General features: G+C 38.9%; 1 protein-coding gene across 2 annotated transcripts in view; it reads left to right on the top strand.

Annotated features, from left to right (window-relative positions):
- Nucleotides 1–23601, top strand: part of LOC101469587 (syntaxin-2) — a 306839-nt gene that overhangs the window by 32399 nt on the left and 250839 nt on the right. The window lies entirely within an intron of this gene.

The following is a 23601-nucleotide window of genomic DNA, read 5'->3' as shown; positions in this document are numbered from 1 at the left end:
CTGCTTACATGTTTAAAATGAAGATTAAAATTCATGTAGGTGTTTGGTATTAGTTATGTAACAATGTCATTTAAGGCTCAACTTAGTTGAAATCTTATACAGGTAAATACATGTACAGAAGCTGAAACTGTTGTCAAATAACACACAAGTTATATTTGGGTAAATCTGTTTATTCATAAAAGCGTGTTGCTTTTTTTCAGGTAGTCTTAATTTAGTTTACATTTTCAATTGTGTAATTAATACAAATGTTATATGTAAGAGATGACGGGATCATCTATAAGCACTTTCTTTTATTTGCTGCTGAGGTCAGTTTTTTGTGAAATATTTGCAAATATATTCTCAAATTAACTTTTTCTTTTAGTTATTTCTGCAGGCTATCTTTAAAAATGTGTTAACAAGTTTATATGGATGCGATTTTGGACTTGTTCATGGCAGAATTGCTGCTTTCACTGCTGTTACAGTTTAATAAAGGTGAATTGTTCAGTAGCACTCACAGTCTTTGCCTTTTTTGTCAATAATAATCAGTTAATATTTCAATTGAAAAAATTAAGTAGGATTTAAAGCCATAATTTGTGTTGCAGGAACATAATTGCAATGTGTTTACATTACATAATATCATTGCGTACCACTGGCAAATAAAAATAAGTTGGTGTTAAACATTAAAATATATTGACATTATGCAATACATTTATATTATGATAATAGATTAATATTAGTACATCAAACATGATTTTTTAAAGTAATCTGATGTAAATAAAATACTTTGATCTGACAAGCATTAATTACTTGAGGGAAAGTGGAAAATTAAGTCAGTCATACTTATTCATATTATGTGGGACCGATGTACACAATAAAATCAAGTAAATTGAAAGAACTTTTTTTTTCAGTGTATGTACATGAGGATTGACAATATATATGTTTTAACCTTGTTTATCATGTTCAGACCGTTCCCAATGAAAAACCAAAATTAATTAAATGACACATTTTTAAGAAATAAAAAAAAAAAAATACATGATGTGCAAATGTGATACAGATAAAATCTCATACTTGCAAATTAATACATATTTTTTATTAGAAGATTCAATAAAAACTCAAACAAACCACAACAACAACAACAACTGATGCCCTCAGGGGTCGGTGCGTTGGTGGTTCTTGGTGTCCGGGGCTGGGCGCTCAGGTATGTACCAGCTCACTCCCGGTGACTACTTGGCGGGGCCTGGTGCCTGTTGCTCGGTCAGGCCTCTTCCGGGGCAAAGACCTCTGGGCCTGCGGCTCGATTCACTCTGGCACAGCTGGCTGCAGCCCCCTCTGGCTTCTGCTCGGTGGCTACTGGGTGACGCCTCGTCTGGGGATCCTCAGCTCTTTCCAGGAGGGGGGCACGGATGCCCCTCCGGTGGTCCTCCTTGGGCTCTCACACTCTGGGGCCTCTGGATGCCTGGAGCCTGGGTCTCCTCCATGCCTGCTTCATGCCCTGGGGGACAGGGCTATGGCTCTCTACATCCTCTAGCAGACCATTACATGGGGAAACCATTTGAATACAAGTGTGCTGATCCACACAGGTATGCACACGGGTGTTCACTGTTCATAGACATAAACTACACCTTTCTTGGCTGCTATTTCCAAGCACATTGTGCGCTGTCGGTCCTGCTTGCTACACAACAACATTCAATATTTAGTATTTACTGCTGTTTACACTTAGCTAAATTAACGTGATGGTGTTGTGTTTAGTATGTTGCGCTGTTTTTTTGCTTGTTTTCTCTTCTTTTTCTCTCAACAGGTGATCCAGGAGATTTTTTCCCCTCTTCTTTCTCTTTTTAAGTGCCCTTTCTCACTGTCCCTCTTCCCTTCTGTTTTTCTTTTCCTTCATCTTTCTTTCTCCCTTTCCTATCCCTCACTCATGTCTGTCCCGTCTGTAACAACTGAAAATAAAATAAAATAAATAATAACAACAAAGGTTGATCAAATGGACCAATATGGCAAGGCCGTGATGATCCATTTGGCAAAGTAAATCCATTGGGTATCCTTGTTGGTCTTCAGACAACAATTCTGACGGCTAAAGAACCAAATGGGACAGGCAAAAAAACCCAAAAAACAAACAACAACAACTGGGTTAAATAAAGACATAAACGCAGGATTAAGTGGGCATTTTGTTTGGGGGTGCCTTATTTTAGTACTTTACATTGTCCAGACTGGCACCAAAATGTAATGAGCTCATCCTTACATCGTGCGCCATGTCTCCAACAAATGTGTTGACACATGGTCTACTAATTTTGCAGGTGAAATCCCAACACTACTGAAAACACTGACAATGACATGGATTCATCACAAAGTGTGTATTGAATAGTTATTAGGATTTTTCTTTTTTCTCTCCAACTACAAGATGACGAGCGGTGGGCGCACTGGCCCATCACATCTATTATTCAGAAAAGCATGTGTGAGCAGCTGTTGCCAGGCTCATTAGACAGAGATCATACTGAGACTGATAATACAGTGATTGATGTGATCTCACCCTTACATGCTTTCTGTAAGGATCAAGGCATTTTGAAATAATTTGACAGGATATATAAGACTAGAAGTAATGACAAAAATTACAGACAGGCGTATTGTCACTAATATTTTATACTTTTTCCAAAAGTAGGCAAGTGGCAGAGTTTTAAATATACTGAAAACCCTAACTAATAATGATGCTTTGGAGGCTTTTTAATAATATAATATAATAATAATAATCTACTACAGCAGGGCTGAAGAGAAGATGGCCACCACATATGCATCAGGGATAACGGGGTGCATTTTCAACAGAGTAAAAAAGATGTGAGCTTTACTGCTCCAGTCTCCTCAGCATCTTCCCCTGATACAAGCAGCAGCAGATGATTAATAGAGGGGGGGAAGCCTCAATCCCCTGACTAGTCAATCCCATAATGCCCCACCCTGCCACTCACTCTGATCTAGTTGCTAATTAAGGAAGTGCTATGACGGGGTTACATGGTTCACACAAAGGACACATAAATCAGATTTTCGTTTTTCTTTTCTTTTTTGGTAAATGGTTGCAAATTTTCAAACAGCTGCTTGCGTGTGGAACTGAAGTGTGCACTATATTCACCTGTGCTGTATTATGCAAGTTATTTTTTAAAGTGTTTCCTTCATGTATGCAAGCGCGGGCAACACTTTATGGGAAATGTACATAAATTAGGAATTCCTTCATGGCTTAATGCGTAAAAAGCACAAATGAATTCATGTAAAACACCATAAACTATCATGAATGTACATGCATTAATTATTCTTATTCACGCCTTAATGTGAAAACGAAGATATTTTAATCATGTCATGAAGTAATTAGACCTAATCGGTCAGTCACGATTACCTACTTTAATTCATCTGATTACACATTCACTCATTTTAGCGCCACTTTTTTGGTGGTCCTGTGAACTGTAGGGTGGAGAATAAAGAAGATGTGAACATGATTAATAACTCATAAATCATGATGACTGAAATACCTTAGTTGTTGCATAATTAATGTATGTACATGTACATTAAATACTATATGAGATGATTGTTTATAAATTCCTACATGAATTAATGAATACTTTTTCCATGCATAAAATCATGTATGAATGTAGGATAATTCATGCACCCTTATTCTACAGTGATAGCTTGGCTACTGCACTTCGTTGTGCTTCTTTTCTGGGTGGTGCACATCCGAGCATTTTAGTGAATCTTGTTCTGCTCAGTTGCACAAGGGCTTGATCCATTAACCAGATTAATTTGGGAGAGTGGGTGAAGATGGAAGGATGGGTGATGTGAGAAGGGACAGCATGGTGCAGAACAGGGAAATTATATAAGGAAAGGGGGAAGGGAGAAAAGAGTTAATAGGAAGGCGGGAAAAAAAGGGGCGAGCGCAGACAATAGGACTTTGTGGGATTGTGCTGGGAAGAGTAATAGCTCCCTTCTCATCTACTGCTCACTTAAGGCCACAAAAGTGTCTGTAGACAAATGTGTATCAGAGTCTGTGCAGCTTGGGCAATTTCATGGAGCTGAAGGAGATGATGATAATCTAGTTAAACTGAAAAATGGGAATGCCTATGGATCCTCATTCATACTCTTATTAATACTTTCTTACATTCATACAGTCAGATAGTTAATATGATTAGAACAGAGTGGGGGTAATAACTTCATGCTTCAGCACTGAACCATTTCCCCCTGCCCTGTAAATGGTGAAATATGAAGTATGTTCAAAATGTTAAGCAGTGTGCAATCTTTTTAGGCACTTTAGATTTTTATCACGCAGTGCCTCCAGTGAACCATCTGATTGGTCCCAAATCTATTCTCAAGTGTGATGTGGGCTTCAAACTTTTGATCATGAAAAAAATAAATATGTTTTAGAAATCAGAAAACATTATTTGGTCCCAGCATTTGCAATACCACAGAATCAGCCACGGAGCGACATGATTAGGGACAGACAGTTGAACCGTGCCAACTTCTTCAAGTTGCTTGGACCAGCCTGTGTTCGAAGCACAGGTTGTCTTTAGGACTGTCACGATAAATGTTAAATGGATTTCGATGCTTTCTATTTAATGCCACAGATCTACAATTAAAAACTGTTTGTGGCGTTTTTTTAAGACTTCCTCTCTTTACGCACAAACTGTAGTTTGGGAAAATATGGCTCAGAGCAGGTTTCTAACTATGCCTCAGTGATGCTTGGTTATGAATAAATTAGTGGATTTTGCTGGCCCACTTGTGTTTAATGGAACAGCTAAACTGAGTGTCATTCGAAGAGGAGAGAAGATGAACTCAGGTTATATAAGTGTTCATGTATTTCTCTAATGTCTGCATCTGTATGCGCTTGTGTGGACTCCTACACAGGAAAACTAATCACTGCTGTAGCAATTATGTGTTATGAATGCCACAATGTCTGGGGGAAACTTTAAACTATAAAACATCTCGAAGGCACAACTGTAAATCTCCCTGTCGACCCAGCTGTCACATCAGACTTCCCCCTTCCTTGTTCTCCAGGTTCAGTTCAGGGTTAATGAAAATGGAGGTATTTTATGGCCACTGAAAGCACTGAATCTGTATCCAATCGTTACATTGTAGGAGCAGCAGTGGTTGATTTGTTTCTCTCTGAGCTTGTAGCATGGTGTGTGTGTGTGTGTGTGTGTGTGTGTGTGTGTGTGTGTGTGTGTGTGTGTGTGTGTGTGTGTGTGTGTGCGTTTTCGAGCAAGGCTGTAATAAATCATAACCCTCGCAAATGTTTTTATACGGCTCTTCCTTAAAAAAAATCATTATGATTTAGTAGTGCCTCTGATTAATCCTGACATTTTTATATCACTCACTAGTTGAGAGCAGACAAGGACATGGTTTGCTCTCACCTCCCAAGCTGTGGGACATCAACACAATGAAATGTGCTGGATTCTGATGAATAATGAAAATGCTGATTTCTAGCTTGTTGATAGTGGTAGAAACAATTATTGACAAAGTTGAAGATTGCTCAGTAAATTATTATGCAGCAGGTGTTCAAAGAGGAGACAAAAAAGCAAAGGCGTTATTTCTCCTCTGGTTTACAGTCTACAGGCCTTCTTGTGTAGCACAATATAGTTTAAAGTACACGTCAGTGCATTTACTCAGTCTGAATACCTCTAGCTATGCAATATCAGTCGGCTTACACTAGCAGAATTAGTGTTCTTACATACAGCCTGATTGTGTACCACACTGATAATGGCAATTTTTCTTCTCAAGTATATTTGGCCCAAAGTTCAGCTGTCCTTACCATTATCAGCAACCTTTCCACTGAATATATCACTCGTGTCCTTCCGTAAATGAAATGCCTTCTTGCTAAATACCATTTTGATTTTCAGATTTTCCTCCTCACCTTTAAAGAGACTCATAACCTACCAACTTAACCTCAAAGAACTCCTTCACATTTACTCACTCGCTTCTGCCATTCAGCTTGCTACCCCAGCTGTGCACTTAATGAGGTCTAGAGCCATCAGCAGTTCTGCCCCTTGCCTCTGGAGCTCTTTCCAAAAAGACACCAGAGTTTTTCAACAGAAATTACTGTAAAAGTTTCTGCTCAAGGCAGTGTGGTATATAATAATGCAATAATGAAATAAAAACACGCCACTCAACAGATCAGTACAACCATCTGGAACAGCACTCTGTTTTTCTAGGAAGCAAAGAGGGTCAGTGTGATTTTCCTATTCATTGCTATCTTATGTAGAGTGGAAATTGCATATTATCAGCTCGGCATTAAATGCAGACTACTCCTGCCACGGGAAATCCAGCAGGGCCATCATGCCTGCCAGTAAACATGAAGCTCAGGCAGGTCGTGACCTCACTCTTTGTTGAATATGGCTGGTATGCAATATCAGAGCAATTAGGAGATCGCTACTGTTACCGCTGTGACTGGCAGGGGAAAAAAAGGTAAACATAGAGAGTGGGTGAGATTCTGCTGGAAAGAGACTGATTTTAGAAACACTGTTAAAATGACTAACCAAAGAGTTGGCAACTACCGTGATTAAAACATTGTTTTCAGCTTCTTCCGTCACATTCTCTTTATCTGAATTTCTCACAAGCCCTATCAGAGTTAGCATAATCACTTGAATTCAGCGTATTAAAATTTTGCTGTTAAAGGTCAAAGAGACACGATGAGATATTTTATATCCACAGGGCCGTCTTGGCAATCATCGATATAAACTGCAACTTGAGAAGATGATTTCCCTTTCGAACATCCTCAAAGTCAACTAGCAGCCATCTTTCTAGCATCTCCAAACACTTTTTAACAGCTACCTTACAAAGCCAACTAAATTAACTTGAATTTCAATGGCCTTAGGACATAAAAACTGTATATAGAATCAATAGTCAAATTCTTGTATGCACCATGGATTTCTTCACCAAATAAGAAATCCTCTTCTCTTCTCAGTACACCCATTTCGTGTATATACAATACAAAAAACAATGTGGTTAAAATTATTATTCCAATCTCCATCTTGAATGGCTTTGAATTTTATATTTCCCCCAATATGCTTTCCTACTTCTCTGTTTTTCTCCCTGTTTCTTAAATTCTCTCTCCCCGGTGGGAAATACTCACTTGACAGCCAAATAAGACAAAAACAATTAAGTAATATTAAAGTTACAGTTAATTCATTTAATTAATATGTCTGACCCATTATATGTAATGGGTCAGACAAGGGTGTAAACTGATGCATCACTGGTTAATATAATCCTGCAACTGCGCAGCCATCTTATCAACACCTCCAGGGATTTATTTGAGTGGTTAGTTTTTTCAAGCCTTATCAAAATTAACTGTAATAGAAATGAGACATAAAAGCTGCATACATAGAATGGCTAGTCAAATATAAGTTATACTTACAGCTACCTACATTTGTTGTTGTTAATTTCTCTGATATATGTCTATTCAAGAATCTTTTAGTATCATGTCTCTAAAACTTTTCTTTTTTCTGGGCTTGTGACCATCAGTAAGTGACCTTTCACTCCTTGAGGCCAGGTTTGTGTCTGCTCCTGGTCACAAACTATGCTTTTTCAGTTGTTAGGTGAATTTGTTAACCAGAACACCATGAAGCCACTTAAATTCACTGCTAATATGCATGTTCATCACTGAGTGGCTCCCATCCATCCATCCATCCATCCATCCATCCATCCATCCATCCATCCATCCATCCATCCATCCAAGACAACCCCTATGAAAGGAAATAAATTAAGGTACTAGTTTCCCCAGCATGGAATAGGGTTACCAGGACCCTTCCCTGGTGCAAGGTCTTAGCCCACGGGGCCCGGTATAGCCTGAATAGTAGACATGAGCTGTCATAGCTCTCTAATCTGTCTTTCATTATCCTGTAAATACTATAATTACCCATTTGAGATTAACAAGTCAAACTCACAGAAATATGTTTCAGAGCCTCGTGTGAGAAAAATAAATGAAAGTACACTGTTAATTAACTGTTCGAAAAAAGTGTATGTACCCTGCTGAACTTTATCCCATTCAAACTCTGAGGCAAAAACAATATACAATCCAGGTTTCAGGCTTGGAGCTCTGAGTCAAGTATTCAGCCTCACTCATATATTTCCAACTACAACGAGGCCATCTGCATTTTAAATGAAACTCTCATTCAGAGGGCATTTTTAAGTGAGCTCTGTCGGTGTTGGAAAGTTTTGAAACCTGGCAGAATAAATTAGAGGAAGTTTATGATCTAAAGGGTCAATCCCTCCTATACTCATCATGGGGTCCAAAGAAAAGCTGTTTGTCTGTGAAAGCTGGGCAATAAAGGCCAACACACTCCAGGAGAGAAGACAGAACAGATGGGGGTAAAAAAGAGAAACCAACAACACTCCTGATGCTGTCCACTGACTCACGCAAAAACTACAGCATACCCCTCAGTACTCTGTTACAGTCCGATTGACCAATTGGCATTCCTGCATGCACCATAGAACATCCAGCTGAGACCTTGAGGGAAAATTTTCTCCTATACAAACACAACAGTCATTCCATGTACATAAAATCCAGCAGCCAATTCAACTAAAATCATTATTGTATCTTTACTTTCAGCATTGTCCCTTTCATTCCATCTACAAAGGGAAACACTGATTTTTACAACCCAAAATGAAATAAATAATCAATAATAATAATCAAGAAGAGCCATTCAGAACAGAAATAGAAAACCTGGAAGACGAAGAAAGAAAAACATGGGAGGCAAAGACAAGATGCGATGATGGCTGCAATCAAGACAAATACTTAATCTGAGAGCTGTGGAAACATCACATGAATGTGAATGGTGAAATTAATGGCTAAGTACTACACATTGTGCCTGCAGAGTGCACAAGTTGGTAAGTGGTTTTAAAAGCACCACAGATGACATGTACCCACTGTGTAGCTCTGCTAAAAGGAGTGAAACAATTGAAGCATGCACTTGAAGGCACTCAGATATAGTTTTTAACTGCAGAACACTTAGGAGAATGACCACACAGAAATACAGACGGAAAAAAACCCTTAAAAAATAGGTGTAAAGGTAATTAGTGAAAATAACTGTGATTTAGGACCACTCTGGCTACCTTTAGGATTTTGAGTTTTGTCTTTAGTAAAAGGCCCCATCAGAATGACTTACAAGAATGACACAAAAATAAAAAAATAAAAAAAATAACAATAAGTGAAAATAAAACCACCACTGTAATGTCTGGAGGGAGACGTTTTTTCATCTCGCACCTTTTCACTGATTTTTCTGCTAGCTGTCATTTTTTGGTGGGGTCCAGATTACAGCAATGATCAAATTTGTAATAATAGTGTTCAATTGGTCCTCTTTGGGTGGGAAAGGAAATAAAAAAGGGGGTGTTCTTCTATACAGTGGAATGTATAAGGGTCAGGAAAGACAAAATGATGTATGGGACAAATGCACTCTTGTGTTACCCTTGGACAAGGCACTTGATGTCCAGCAAAAGGTGTGAGAAAAGAAAAAGATAAATATCTTGCTTGTCAAGAATGCAGAAAACATGCATCTAAAACACAACAACAACAATACTTAGCATAAATATACACACATACACAAGCAGTATAGTGTTTTAAGAAAGCAGCTCACCAAAAACAGGAGTCATACATGCTCACACACACGTAACATTTAATGTGTGTTGGTAGGCTACTAGTTCTTACTTTGAAAAGTAAAGAACAGTAGAACACACGCTGCATGTATTTAACTGCCACACCAAGATCAAATCACAATCACGCTCTTTGAGCTTTTACAAATAAACAATCATCATGACATATAAGCTGTTGTCAAACAAGTTTACACAACCCTGATAAAGCCTATGTGCAGCAGGCAGTTTGCAATATGCCAGTAGTGAGGTTTGTCAAGCGCAGGTTGCTCAAGAGTTGTCCACCATATTAGACGTGACACGACCACTAAGGAAAAATATGTATTCACTGACTAGCTGGCATTGGTTGCTGGCTGCTGATGGATGAAATCACTTGGAAAGAAGGTGCTGCACCAAAAACCTAGTGATTTATGTGGTTACTAGCAGTTTGCCACGTTTGCTTGTAATTTTCATGTTTGTCTGCAAATAAATTCAAATTCAAATTCAAATTTTATTTGTCACACACACACAACCATACACAGTATGACATGGGGGTGAAATGCTTGTAGCTGTACAATGCCCGACCATTAAATGACAGAAGAAAAGTTTTACAATATTTACAATTTACAGTTTACTACAAAAATTTACAAATTAACTTAGGAATTTACAGTAAAGAATGTGCAAATAGCAGAAGAGATTATAAAGATAAGGATTATAAATACTTGCCAACTAAACCTGAAAAAGTGAAAAACAAACTGAAAACGGAGAAAGGTTACCTTCAAATTAAAAGCATGCCTCAACACTACAGCTAATGCGTTTCAAAAGCCAACTTTCAGTCTGGAGACAAAAGATCTCAATGACTAGTTTATGTTACAGTTTTCAGTTTCACTACGGCTCAGAGAGTAGATGGATTGTGTTAGTAGATAAGTCCGTCACTTCCATTCAAACTATAACCACAGCAATGTGCAAGCAATCAAATTTAGTCATTAACAATACAAAACAATCACAAGGAGGTTCATCAGGTGTTGTCAGATGGCCATGGACTAAAGGTCTTATTCACTTGGTCCTGCATTTTAAAAATGATTGTCACATGTCCAAACTGGCCAACAAATTAACACCACTTAATCAGTGGTCAAGTGTCTTTGTAACCTCAATAAAATCTACAGCAACATTTCTACAGATCAGGCAAGAGCATGCAGCAGTATGTTAGAAACTATGGAAAAGAAAAAAAAGACTATGACAAACTTTGTAGAGCGGAGGATTACAATCTAAAAGTGAAAGGAATTCATGGTCATTGGTGCGACTTTTCCTTGTTGGAGGTACATCATTGACACCAGTTGAAATATCTTTCAATGACAAAAGTACCCTTTCCAGGCTTTGGATAAAATTGGATAAAATGTGATCTGTTGTGGTTAGACTTTCTGAGATTATAGAAAAAAAACATGAAATGAGGTAAACGTCATGAAAGAACAGTATGAACCTTTTCCAGACTCTCTCTTTAATGCTGGCTGTGCGTGTCAGTGTAAGTATAAGCTCTCCTTCATAACTTATTTTAATCAGCATCATATTCCAGTCATCAGGTAAAGTACTCAGTACCAGATAGCTAGAAAAACCGCACATTACAGAAACAGTTCACCACATGTTGTCTCTCCATGTCAGTTGGGCTGTGTGTTTATGCAAGGAAACTACGGCATGTCATCAGATTTTATTAAAAGCAGGTGAAAAACTGGTGAGGAAGCATGTGGGAAATTTGATGCCATGCTTCATTAATAAACTTCTGACTTTACAGCTTATTCTACGATTTAACTAATGTAAAATTCCCTGTGGCATTTAAAAACTTGCCTCACGGTTCACAGTGGAAATTGAACTCCGACTGCCCCTCCCCCCTCTGTCTTTTTGACATCTGGAATAGTGCAACGCTTAATGTAGTAAAGTTTTCACACTTCCTTAGGAGGAATATAAAAATATCAGCGTCAGTAATAAAGGGTATGGGCTCATTGTGAGAAAGTGTCTTCACTCGAGTCAGTTTGACTAAAAGTTATCTATTCTTCTGTGGCAGTGGACAATTACACACTGAAAATTCACACTTTTTTTTGCTCTATCAAAGCCAGCACAGCTGTAGAGGCAGATAAAAAGCAACAATAAGTAGTCTAATCTAGTAAAACTCCTTTCTCTCTCACACACGCGCGCACACACACACACACACACACACACACACACACACACACGCACGCGCGCGCACGCACGCACGCGCGCACACACGCACACACACACACACACACACACACACACACACACACACACAGATACTGTCCAGGAAAACAGCAGAATTTTTTTTTATCCATGTGTCATTTTGTATCATGGCGAGATACTCGCAGCTCGCAGATGGAAGTATGGACTGCCAAAAATTAGGCCCTTTGTGATGTCATACACTTGGGATTATTGGACGATTTCAGTCCAAAAACATTCAGATAGACATCCTTTATCAGCCAGGCTTTGATGTTTTTACTGGCCAGTGGTGAACAGTGGTGAAATCTCTCTTTATTTCTGTGCCATTGTAAATTTTTTGTAAATTAAACTGTGGCTGTTAATGGCCAAAGACCTTCAACATATACATAGAGAGGGAGACAGTGGAAAGTGGAGAGTTATGGACAATAGTACCCAAATAAAATACAGGCAAATACAGGAAAACATTTTTACAAAACTGTTTATGCTAAAGAAAGCAGCTTGTAAAAGATCTGATGCTACAAGCTCAGGAAATTATGTTATAAATGTACCTCAAAACAGCACAAGATAATGTCCCCAAGACTCATTGCTTGCCTAAAATAGCATTAGTATATAGATAAATAATGATCCAGCAGTGTTTCACAATAGCTGTGCACCCTGGAACATCGCTGTTTCCTATTTTCCAGTATTTTTATTTATATAACACAGACATGCAGCACATACATTAGATAAAGCACATACAGTATGGGTATTAGATACCCAGAGGAGATTGCTTGCTGCAAAGCCTCTGTGTTTCTTATTCAAACTAAAGAAAAAAAATCTGCTAAACTAATGTTTACATGGCAACAAATACTAAGAATTGGGGTGTTTTGCGCTGTTGCCTCACAGCAAGAAGGTCCTGAGTTCAATTCCATCATCAGTCTGTGTTAACCTTGCAACAGACTGGCGACTTGTCCAGGACGTATCCTGGCTCTCGCCCTAAGACAGCTGGGATAGGCTCCAGCGCCCCCCTGAAAAAGGATAAGCAGAAGTGAATGGATGGATGGATGTACCAAATCAAAACAACAGTTGCCTTGAGGCACTTTATATTCTAAGGTAAAGACTCTACAATAATACAAAAAACAGAGAAAACCCCAACAAACATATGACCCCTTACAGGGAGTGCAGAATTATTAGGCAAGTTGTATTTTTGAGGAATAATTTTATTATTGAACAACAACCATGTTCTCAATGAACCCAAAAAACTCATTAATATCAAAGCTGAATGTTTTTGGAAGTAATTTTTAGTATGTTTTTAGTTTTAGCTATTTTAGGGGGATATCTGTGTGTGCAGGTGACTATTACTGTGCATAATTATTAGGCAACTTAACAAAAAACAAATATATACCCATTTCAATTATTTATTTTTACCAGTGAAACCAATATAACATCTCCACATTCACAAATATACATTTCTGACATTCAAAAACAAAACAAAAACAAATCAGCGGCCAATATAGCCACCTTTCTTTGCAAGGACACTCAAAAGCCTGCCATCCATGGATTCTGTCAGTGTTTTGATCTGTTCACCATCAACATTGCGTGCAGCAGCAACCACAGCCTCCCAGACACTGTTCAGAGAGGTGTACTGTTTGTAAATCTCACATTTGATGATGGACCACAGGTTCTCAATGGGGTTCAGATCAGGTGAACAAGGAGGCCATGTCATTAGTTTTTCTTCTTTTATACCCTTTCTTGCCAGCCACGCTGTGGAGTACTTGGACGCGTGTGATGGAGCATTGTCCTGCATGAAAATCATGTTTTTCTTGAAGGATGCAGACTTCTTCCTGTACCACTGCTTGAAGAAGGTGTCTTCCAGAAACTGGCAGTAGGACTGGGAGTTGAGCTTGACTCCATCCTCAACCCGAAAAGGCCCAACAAGCTCATCTTTGATGATACCAGCCCAAACCAGTACTCCACCTCCACCTTGCTGGCGTCTGAGTCGGACTGGAGCTCTCTGCCCTTTACCAATCCAGCCACGGGCCCATCCATCTGGCCCATCAAGACTCACTCTCATTTCATCAGTCCATAAAACCTTAGAAAAACCAGTCTTGAGATATTTCTTGGCCCAGTCTTGACGTTTCAGCTTGTGTGTCTTGTTCAGTGGTGGTCGTCTTTCAGCCTTTCTTACCTTGGCCATGTCTCTGAGTATTGCACACCTTGTGCTTTTGGGCACTCCAGTGATGTTGCAGCTCTGAAATATGGCCAAACTGGTGGCAAGTGGCATCTTGGCAGCTGCACGCTTGACTTTTCTCAGTTCATGGGCAGTTATTTTGCGCCTTGGTTTTTCCACACGCTTCTTGCGACCCTGTTGACTATTTTGAATGAAACGCTTGATTGTTCGATGATCACGCTTCAGAACTTTGCAATTTTGAGACTGCTGCATCCCTCTGCAAGATATCTCACTATTTTTGACTTTTCTGAGCCTGTCAAGTCCTTCTTTTGACCCATTTTGCCAAAGGAAAGGACGTTGCCTAATAATTATGCACACCTGATATAGGGTGTTGATGTCATTAGACCACACCCCTTCTCATTACAGAGATGCACATCACCTAATATGCTTAATTGGTAGTAGCCTATACAGCTTGGAGTAAGACAACATGCATGAAGAGGATGATGTGGACAAAATACTCATTTGCCTAATAATTCTGCACTCCCTGTATGAGCAAGCGCTTTGGCAACTGTGTAAAGCAAAAACTCCCTTTTAACAGGAAGGAACCTCCAGCAGAGCCATGCTCAGGGAGGGGTGGCCATCTGCCACAACTGGTTTGGGGTGAGTGGATGAAGACAGGACAAAAACATGCTCTGAATGAGAGCCATTGATAAAAATAAATAATTTCTCACTCCATGACTTACAAAGCTATAACATCCTCACCAAGAAATAAGAAAATGTCTCTTTAATAGCATCCCGAAGTGTTATCTAGTAGTCTTTTAAATAAAAAAAGAAAAAGGAAAAACTTTTAATTTAAGGCAACTGTTTGTAGAAATTAGGTAGCAGGCTCACACAAGCTTGCTCTGCTAAAGCTACGGCCCTTGTGAGCTCCTAGTTCATGCTGCCGTAGATTGCTCCCAATCTGTTGACGCAGTTGTTAATCAGTGACACTTCAAAATGATTCTGGTGCATATTATGCAAAATTGGATGTAACTAGATGTAACCAAATATCAGATAACTAGATTAACATTAAGTATTATTAAAGCTTATGACTCCCATTGACAACAGTTTGCAGTCAAGTAAAAAACTTTTGCAAACAGAAGCTCTTGGTGAAGTAGTGTGAAATACCTCCAAACTGCTGAGCCTTTGCTGTTAGCTTCCTCCATGCTAAGTTAGCTGGTGTCTTATGTTGCATGATAAAGTTAAATTAATTCAATTCAATTTTATTTATATAGCGCCAAATCACAACAAAAGTCGCCTCAAGGCGCTTCATAGGTACAGAGAAAAATCCAACAATCATATGACTCCCTATGAGCAAGCACTTTGGCGACAGTGGGAAGGAAAAACTCCCTTTTAACAGGAAGAAACCTCCGGCAGAACCAGGCTCAGGGAGGGGCGGCCATCTGCTGCGACCGGTTGGGGTGAGAGAAAGAAGACAGGATAAAGACATGCTGTGGAAGAGAGACAGAGGTTAATAACAGATATGATTCAATGCAGAGAGGTCTGTTAATACATAGTGAGTGAGAAAGGTGACTGGAAAGGAAAAACTCATCATGCATCATGGGAATCCCCCGGCAGCCTACGTCTATTGCAGCATAACTAAGGGAGGATTCAGGGTCACCTGGTCCAGCCCTAACTATATGCTTTAGCAAAAAGGAAACTTTTAAGCCTAATCTTAAAAGTAGAGATAGTGTCTGTCTCCCGAATCCAAACTGGAAGCTGGTTCCACAGAAGAGGGGCCTGAAAGTAAACGCAGAGCAACAGAAACTGACCTGAATGCATCAGCTCATTGTCACAGATATCTGATCCAGCTTTTTGGGTTTATGTCAAACTGATATCTGATCCAAATATTGTTTCAATTTCATGTTTTCAAAAGAAGCCTTAGGGGCTTTTTATCTATATTTGCCTAAGGGAAGTCTTTGTTTTAGTGAAAATCATTTGAGACATGGTCGCTTTAGAAAGCAAATCCTGTCTTGAACAGTTTGCTTATTAGCAACTGTACGGTTCACCTAAAGTGCAATGAGGGTAAGATCTGAGAAGTCCACTTATTAAATTAAATAAAGTGTGAATGCTGTGAACTCAAATTTTTTTCTATGCCAGTTATAACCAGTGTTACCGGTTACTGAACAATATGGGCTCTTGGTTATCTTAAATACTGAACATGTTGGGGAAGATAAAAGGATATAGTCAAGAACAGGAACAAATATCAATTTCCTCTCTTTTCATATCTCCATTTCACACTATGTGCAACAGCCTGTGAACAATAAATCATTTGTATGTTTAATTAGATTACATTCATTAAAATTTCCCCTTCTAAAATGCCCCTGACAAGTACAAAATAGAAAAAGCTGTGACTGTCATTTAGCTTTTATGAGCAGCTTGCAAACAAAAGAGGAGAAAACATGACTGTAATAAGTCAGAAAGTAGAAACACAAAGATAAGGCTGTAGAATAGCAGCTTAGGCACACAGGATGAGATATAAAAGCAGTTTCTCTTTTGAAGCTGATGAGGTGTTAAAAAGGAAAGACTGCCAGGCAGAGGGAATCAGAAAGAAAACATCGGAGAGATATGGAAGCAACAGAAAACAGGCCTTAATAGAAAGGTAAACGGAAAGAAAAAAGGTGATTCACAATTAAGCAATGAATGCCAATTCTTGGGGCGGAAAAAGAAAAGTAAGGATCTTTCTTCTTGAAGAGGATACAGAACTCTGTGGTGTATGAATTATTTACCCTACTTAAAATTCTCCGCACCAAAACACGTCAGCCCCACAGCTGATGAGCTGTTTTATCAGTCAGGTGTGAAACCCGATTTTTCCTTTTAAAGGTGAGTTTCTTTAGTACTCCTTGAGACATAAGACACCCATAATGATGCTGCTGAGGCTCCAGATGAAACAAATCTACAACAGGGAGAGAAAGCATCCTAGTGAAATGGGTTAGAAGAGAAGCAGGAGAATACTGTAGACGCTTAAGTCAGTCTTTTAAGCCATTCCTGCAATTTCACCAAGTCTTGGGACAGCTGTATTTGTGACAGTTATAGTCATGCATTGTTTTATATTTAAACAATTAAACACATTCAGAATATGGAGCAAATTATTAAAGCCTCAAATTACCGTGTCATTCATCATGGGCATGAGTGTGTGTAAACTTCTGGCCACATCTGTACTGCTGAGTCGCTCATCCATTTCCATAAAACTATCAAAACATCTTTAGTACATTTTAGGCTCTCTGACCTGTCAGACTCACATTACCAAAATCTCAGATTTAGACCATTTATTGGAGGAAGACACTCTACTGTAGGTAGCCAGCAGATTTGGACCAACAGAAGTGATACCTGAAATGTTTTCACACTAACATGTGCAGCCAAAGGCTCAGTAAAGGAAAAAAAGATAGTGGCGATAATGGGAACCCTTGTTAAGTGGGAGCATCTTTGTTGCTATAATGCCTTAGTTACAGATGTCGGTGAGTTGTCTGATGTTTTCTGTGGGTGAAATAGAGCTCCAGGTAGCTCAGAGCGATGAAGAACAAGTCTATGCTATGAAACAGCTTTTCAGCCTTAAGAGAAGCTATTATTAATCATGGTTTCTGGTATTTATAGTGTTACATCAGAAGGAGTCTTATTTTTTGATGAAAAAAAAAATCTGTCTTTGGCAGATCCAAATCTGAATGATAATGTGTTGCCCTTAATTCCAATGCTCTAGTTAGCAGTGATATTCAGTGACAGAAAATATCTTTATCAGATTTTGCAAATAGTGTTATATTAGCAATTGTCATGTACAAAGGAATGGTTCTGTTTTTCTTGCACATCAGAAATTGATTTATAAAAAGGAGATAATAAAAAGGGGGGCCTTCTCGTAAAACGTTGCTGGATAACAATCTTCTCTGGACAATCTATTGCCCTGAATGGGACTTAAGCTGGTTCTGGGAGAGAGAGGGACGTTCCTCTGTGTGTTTTAACCGGGCTTCTTCTTCCCTCCTCTTGCCAGTTCCTACGGTTTTTTTCTGTCATTATTTTTTCAAAATGAGATCTCAAGCATGCAATGTGCTTATAAAGTTTTGCAGCAGAACCCATAAATATCTAATAAGGAGATTATCAGTGGTGATAAGAGCTGTGTCTTGAACTGCAACCAAGACCCCAAGCAGGAGTTTTCAGTGGAGGAGTCCTAAAGTGGTGCATGAGGGGAGGAGTGTGGCCTGAGCAGGATCAATGTTTTTTGTTTTGTTTTGATTTTTGCTACCCTCACATGGTTATGCAGTGTGAATCCTACAAAAATGTATTCCTCTTCATCCTCTCTATTTTGCTACTCAACTGTAAATTTAATGTGTTGGTGTGGGCAGAAGTTATAATATGTTGAAGGCCTTGAAAACATGATGTAACCACAAAAAGAATTAAACACTATTCAGCACATGTGCCTCCATCAATAGTATACACAGCATTGTAACACAAACACATTTATATGAAATGTTCTTCATGAAGAACTTTGTGAAAAGTCCAATATTTTCTCACTCTCCATGATATAAGCTACCCTGCTGAAGCTTCTATTTCCAATTTAAACAGAACTTCATATAGAGCCGAACAATGCCTAAACCATATGTCAAAGAATAACAATGCCTAAAAGCACCTTCCAGTCATCTGACCTTTCACATGTCTGTATGGAGACTGTCCAGATAAGCTGTCTTTCAGTTGTTCCCTTTATGAGTTGACACACTGTCTCCTGTTCCTCCATTTCTCTCTATAGCATCCTTCTGTCACACCAACCTTGCGCATGTCCTCCTTCACTACATCCATGAGTCTTTGTAGTTTTCATCATTTGCCTCTGATATATTCATTTCTAATCTTGGTGATCCTTGACCATTTCCAATGGAAATCTTAACATCTTCTACTGCAAGCTTGCCCCCACCCCCATCTTTTGGCTAGTGCCTCTGTCTCCAAACCATACACCATAGCAGGTCTCAGTGCTATCTTGTAAACCTTCCCTTTTACTCTTGCTGCTATCCTTCTGTCACAAATCACCTCTAAAGCTTTATCTTACATGGACTCCATTCTTCACCTCTCTTGTGCACTGTCCCTTACTTTGGATGGCTGACACCCAGGCACTTAAGCTCATCCACCTTGTCATGTAATTAATATATCCTTAGTATCCTTATTTTCTTATTATATTGTTTTATGTAGTCAAAGGAGCTTGCAAAGAAAAGCGTCTGGACTTCTTTAAGTTGCTTGAAGACGTTTCACCTCTCATCCGAGAAGCTTCTTCAGTTCTAAGGTCAAATGGTGGAGAGTCCCAGATATAAACCTAGTGGGAGTATCCCCCCACAGAGGGACAAAAGGACCCCCTGATGATCCTCTAATCGCCTGAGCCAAGGTGGGAAACTGGGCGTGGGTCCCAATCAGCCAGAGTTTCGGGTGTGTTCATTGTGAAACCTGGCCCCACCTTATCATGCGAATTCCTGAGGTCAGCTGTCAGTGGGCGTTAAGGCGTCTGGGAAGGGATCTCAAAACTGGATTATAGATGGCAGAGAGTTGGTGTCGTAAACCCCCGCCTCTGTTCAAAGATGGTCGCTCACAGTGGACATAGATGGCTTCTTTCACTCCTCTTTCAAACCATCTGTCCTCTCTGTCCAAAATGTGAACATTGGCTCCTTTGACTACGATGACCTGGATGACTGAGAACCTTCACAGACATATTGTTTTATGTACTTTAATAATGAAGGTTTGTAGAGCAAGGCCACTTTTGACTCATAAACTAAGAGCCAGCCAGACTGAAAACAGGAAGTGTAGAGCTGTACAGTATATTAATAAATACAGGAAGCCAGACAGAAAAGAGGAACTTTGCCATATAAGCAATGGTTGTATTGAAACTGTGACGTGTAAAGTACCAAAATAATACCTATATGAGACACAGTTTATGATTCTAATGTTAGAGATCCTGCAACTGGCGTTTGGGCTGTGCAGGGGTCTCTCTCCTCCGGAAGATGATTGAATAAAAGAAATATAAATGTTTTAACACACTATGAGTTGGTTTTCTCTGTTCTATCATGAGGACAAAAGAATCGGGGTTAATAGCCTTCAGTAACTCTATTCAGAGTATGCTGTCCAGATAAACTACTTAAATGTTTAGAAATGTGTAGGACAGTCAGTTGAAGAGCCCGGTCACATTAACATCAGACAAACACATTTTCTTAAAGCACAAACTTTAAATTTAATTCTAAAATGAAATACAGCACACCACAGAACAAAGAAACCAATCAGAATCAAAATACATTTTGATTGTTAGTCTTCCCCTCTCTGAGCATCATTTATCTCAGACAGAAACACATTACTATTTATCCACCTACTCTTCTTCTCTCCAAACAACTTTACAAAAAAACATCTACTAAAAGTTGATTTTTCCCTTAAGATTTTATAATCTTTTCCTTTTCTTTTCTTTTATAATTGAATTTTGTAGTGCATAAGCTATGTTAAAACCACTGTGTATCCTCTTCACTCCTTAAGATAAAACGCTGTTTAGTGTTACAATCCTCTTAATAATTTTAAGCATTCATATCTGTACACATTAGAATTGTGCAGTCTACAAATCAACCTCTGAGTTTTATTAAAGGTTGAATTAAAAGATGCATTTTGGTGAAAAGCCAACGGCCCTTTCATGGGTGGATATATCTAAAGAAGACACCGAACACATCAGTGACGAGAAACAGTAATTTGTTCCTTTAAAAAAAAAAAAAACTGCATGCAGGTTTCCAATGCTGTCCTCCTGCCTAGCAACCTCCAGTGAATTACTGACAGGCCTGCTTACACACAAGCAAATGAAGTCACCAACCATTGTCTCCTTTAAATGACCTTCTCTTCTTAAAATGAGTTGTTTATCCACCACTTTGAGGGTGATCGTTACCACTTATTCAAATTGATTCATAGGTTCCATATTTTGTCTCCTTAGTTTGACTGTTATATGTGGAATTAGCCCCATTTGTTTGAATGTGTCTTTCTTTTCTGGCATTAGGAAAAAAATGTTTTATATTTTCAAAGACATTACCTTTATTTTTTTTTTCTCCTCTCGTGTACAATTTAGTTGCTCACTCTTGAAATTACTTATAATATTTATCAAAAGCATTGCATTGCTGGACAGTGGTTTAACGGTCTTAATAATGGTGGTCTTAATCATTCTGGTTAATGCCATAGTTCCCTCCCAAAAACTAGCCAATTTCACCATGCAAATTTGTACTGAATATAGTGTAGCCTGAGAACAACACTTTACTGTAGCAGTATTAAAGGTGTACTCGAGCCGCTGAATATAAGAAAATATAAGAGGTATACCAATGTGTGCTGTCATTTGTTGTTCAGCTGCAGAGAGAAGACGCAGCTGAGAAAGGAAGATGAGAAAAGAAAAAAAATCAGAGGAGCAGGAAGAGGATGTAACCTGGCAAGTGAGGCAAAAATGAAAAAAAAGTAATTTGTCTTTACAGATAAGCAGAAGGAAACCTTCAAAGAATCCTTAATAAAGTTATAAAGGGAGTACTACTATAGGAGCAAAGATGAGACAGGTACAAAACAGGCTTCCATGGATGAAGATATGATTGGTGTAATTACGAGGGGCTGAAAATGAAAAGCTGCCTTCATGCGAATACTGGTAATTTAATCCGAAATGAGGGAAAGGCCAGAGAGCAGCAGCAAGTTAAATAAGTGGAAAGGTGTAGACACATGCATGCACACATGCGCATATGGCCCACACAGACTCACACAACACTCATGCTGTGGCTCATAGCCAAGGGAGAATATTCTCTGAATTCCATCTGGTACAGTGAAAGCTGATCCTGTGCTCACTGAGCGCCTGTGCTAAAAAACCTGCTGGGGCCAAGTGCAGAGTCTCCATTCACACTCTGTTGACCTCCATCAGCTGGAGCACTCACGCTTTTTGGAATCTTACCTAAACAGCAGGGTTTCTGCATTCAGAGCATAGGTGCCATTTTCATCCAGGTGCACTTCAATGTGTTATACATGGGAATGTCACTGACCACCACATCATCTTTCAAAGTTACAACCTTCTTGAGTTTTTAGTAGAGGAGTGCAGCTCTAATTACTTCAGACATTTAGAAATGATACACGTATTATTTGGAATGCAGAAATCATATTTAGACAGCAGACTTGGAAAAAAAATGTCTAAAAAACAAACGCATTAAAAATTTGTTAAAAGAGCCAAATTTTTGAGTTGAGCCATGCCAACTATCCTTTTTAAGCTCATCTATGGACATGAAATACAAGTACGGACAAAAAACACTTAGACCTTGGACAGTTCCATTTCTCTGGCAGCATGTCTTACTAAAAACAATGGTGTGAGACATCCATGCTTAGCCATTGTGTCTTGTACTAGAATGAAATAAAAGGAAATGGATGACTAGATGGATGAAATAATCGAGCATCTATAAATACTGTCAATTGTGCTTTTTGTGGCTTCCGGAGACGAAAATGAAGGCAAGGCAAGGCAAGGCAAGGCAAGTTTATTTGTATAGCACAATTCAACAACAAGGTGATTCAAAGTGCTTTACAGAGACATTAGAAACAAGAACAACTAAAAAGCATGATTTAAAATTGATTAAAACAAGCAAATAAACTAACTAACTAATTAACAAACAAACAAACAAACAAACAAACAAACAAACAAACAACAGTATATAAAATCAAAACAGATAAAATCAGAACAGTAGATAAAATCAGTAGTTAAATGTAAGTTTTGAAATTTAAGCTTAAAGTGTGGATTTGGTGCTTTATTCAAATGCAGCTGAGAACAGGTGAGTCTTCAACCTGGATTTAAATAAACTGAGTGTTTCAGCTGATCTGAGGCTTTCTGGGAGTTTGTTCCAGATATAAGGAGCATAAAAGCTGAATGCAGCTTCTCCGTGTCTGGTTCTGACTCTGGGAACTGATAAAAGACCGGATCCAGATGACCTGAGGGATCTGGATGGTTCATACTGGGTCAGTAGGTCATTGATGTATTTTGGTCCTAAACCATTCAGAGCTTTATAGGCCAGCATCAGAACTTTAAAGTCTATCCTCTGACGGACAGGCAGCCAGTGTAAGGACCTCAGAGCTGGACTGATGTGGTCCACTTTTTTGGTCTTAGTGAGGACTCGAGCAGCAGAGTTCTGAATGAGCTGTAGTTGTCTGACTGATTTTTTAGGTAGACCTGTAAAGATGCTGTTACAGTAATCAAGCCTACTAAAGATGAATGCATGGACTAGTTTTTCCAGGTCCTGTTGAGACATCAGATCTTTTATCCTTGATATATTCTTGAGGTGATAGTAAGCTGACTTTGTTATTGTCATAATGTGTTTTTCTAAGTTTAGGTCTGCATCCATCACTACACCCAAATTTCTCGCCTGGTTTGTGGTTTCTAGATGTATAGATTGAAGTTCTCTGGTGACCTGTAATCGTTTTTCTTTGGCGCCAAAGACTATTACCTCAGTTTTGTTTTTGTTTAGCTGGAGAAAATTGTGGCACAACCAGTCATTGATTTCCTCAATGCATTTACCAAGAGCCTGTACAGGGCCTCGGTCTCCTGGTGACATTGTGATATATATTTGTGTGTCATCTGCATAGCTGTGATAGTTTATTTTGTT

Source organism: Maylandia zebra, linkage group LG7, assembly GCF_041146795.1.
Source record: "Maylandia zebra isolate NMK-2024a linkage group LG7, Mzebra_GT3a, whole genome shotgun sequence".
Lineage (NCBI taxonomy): Eukaryota > Metazoa > Chordata > Actinopteri > Cichliformes > Cichlidae > Maylandia > Maylandia zebra.
Note: the sequence above shows the minus strand (reverse complement) of the source record. Positions and strands in the feature narration are given on the sequence as shown.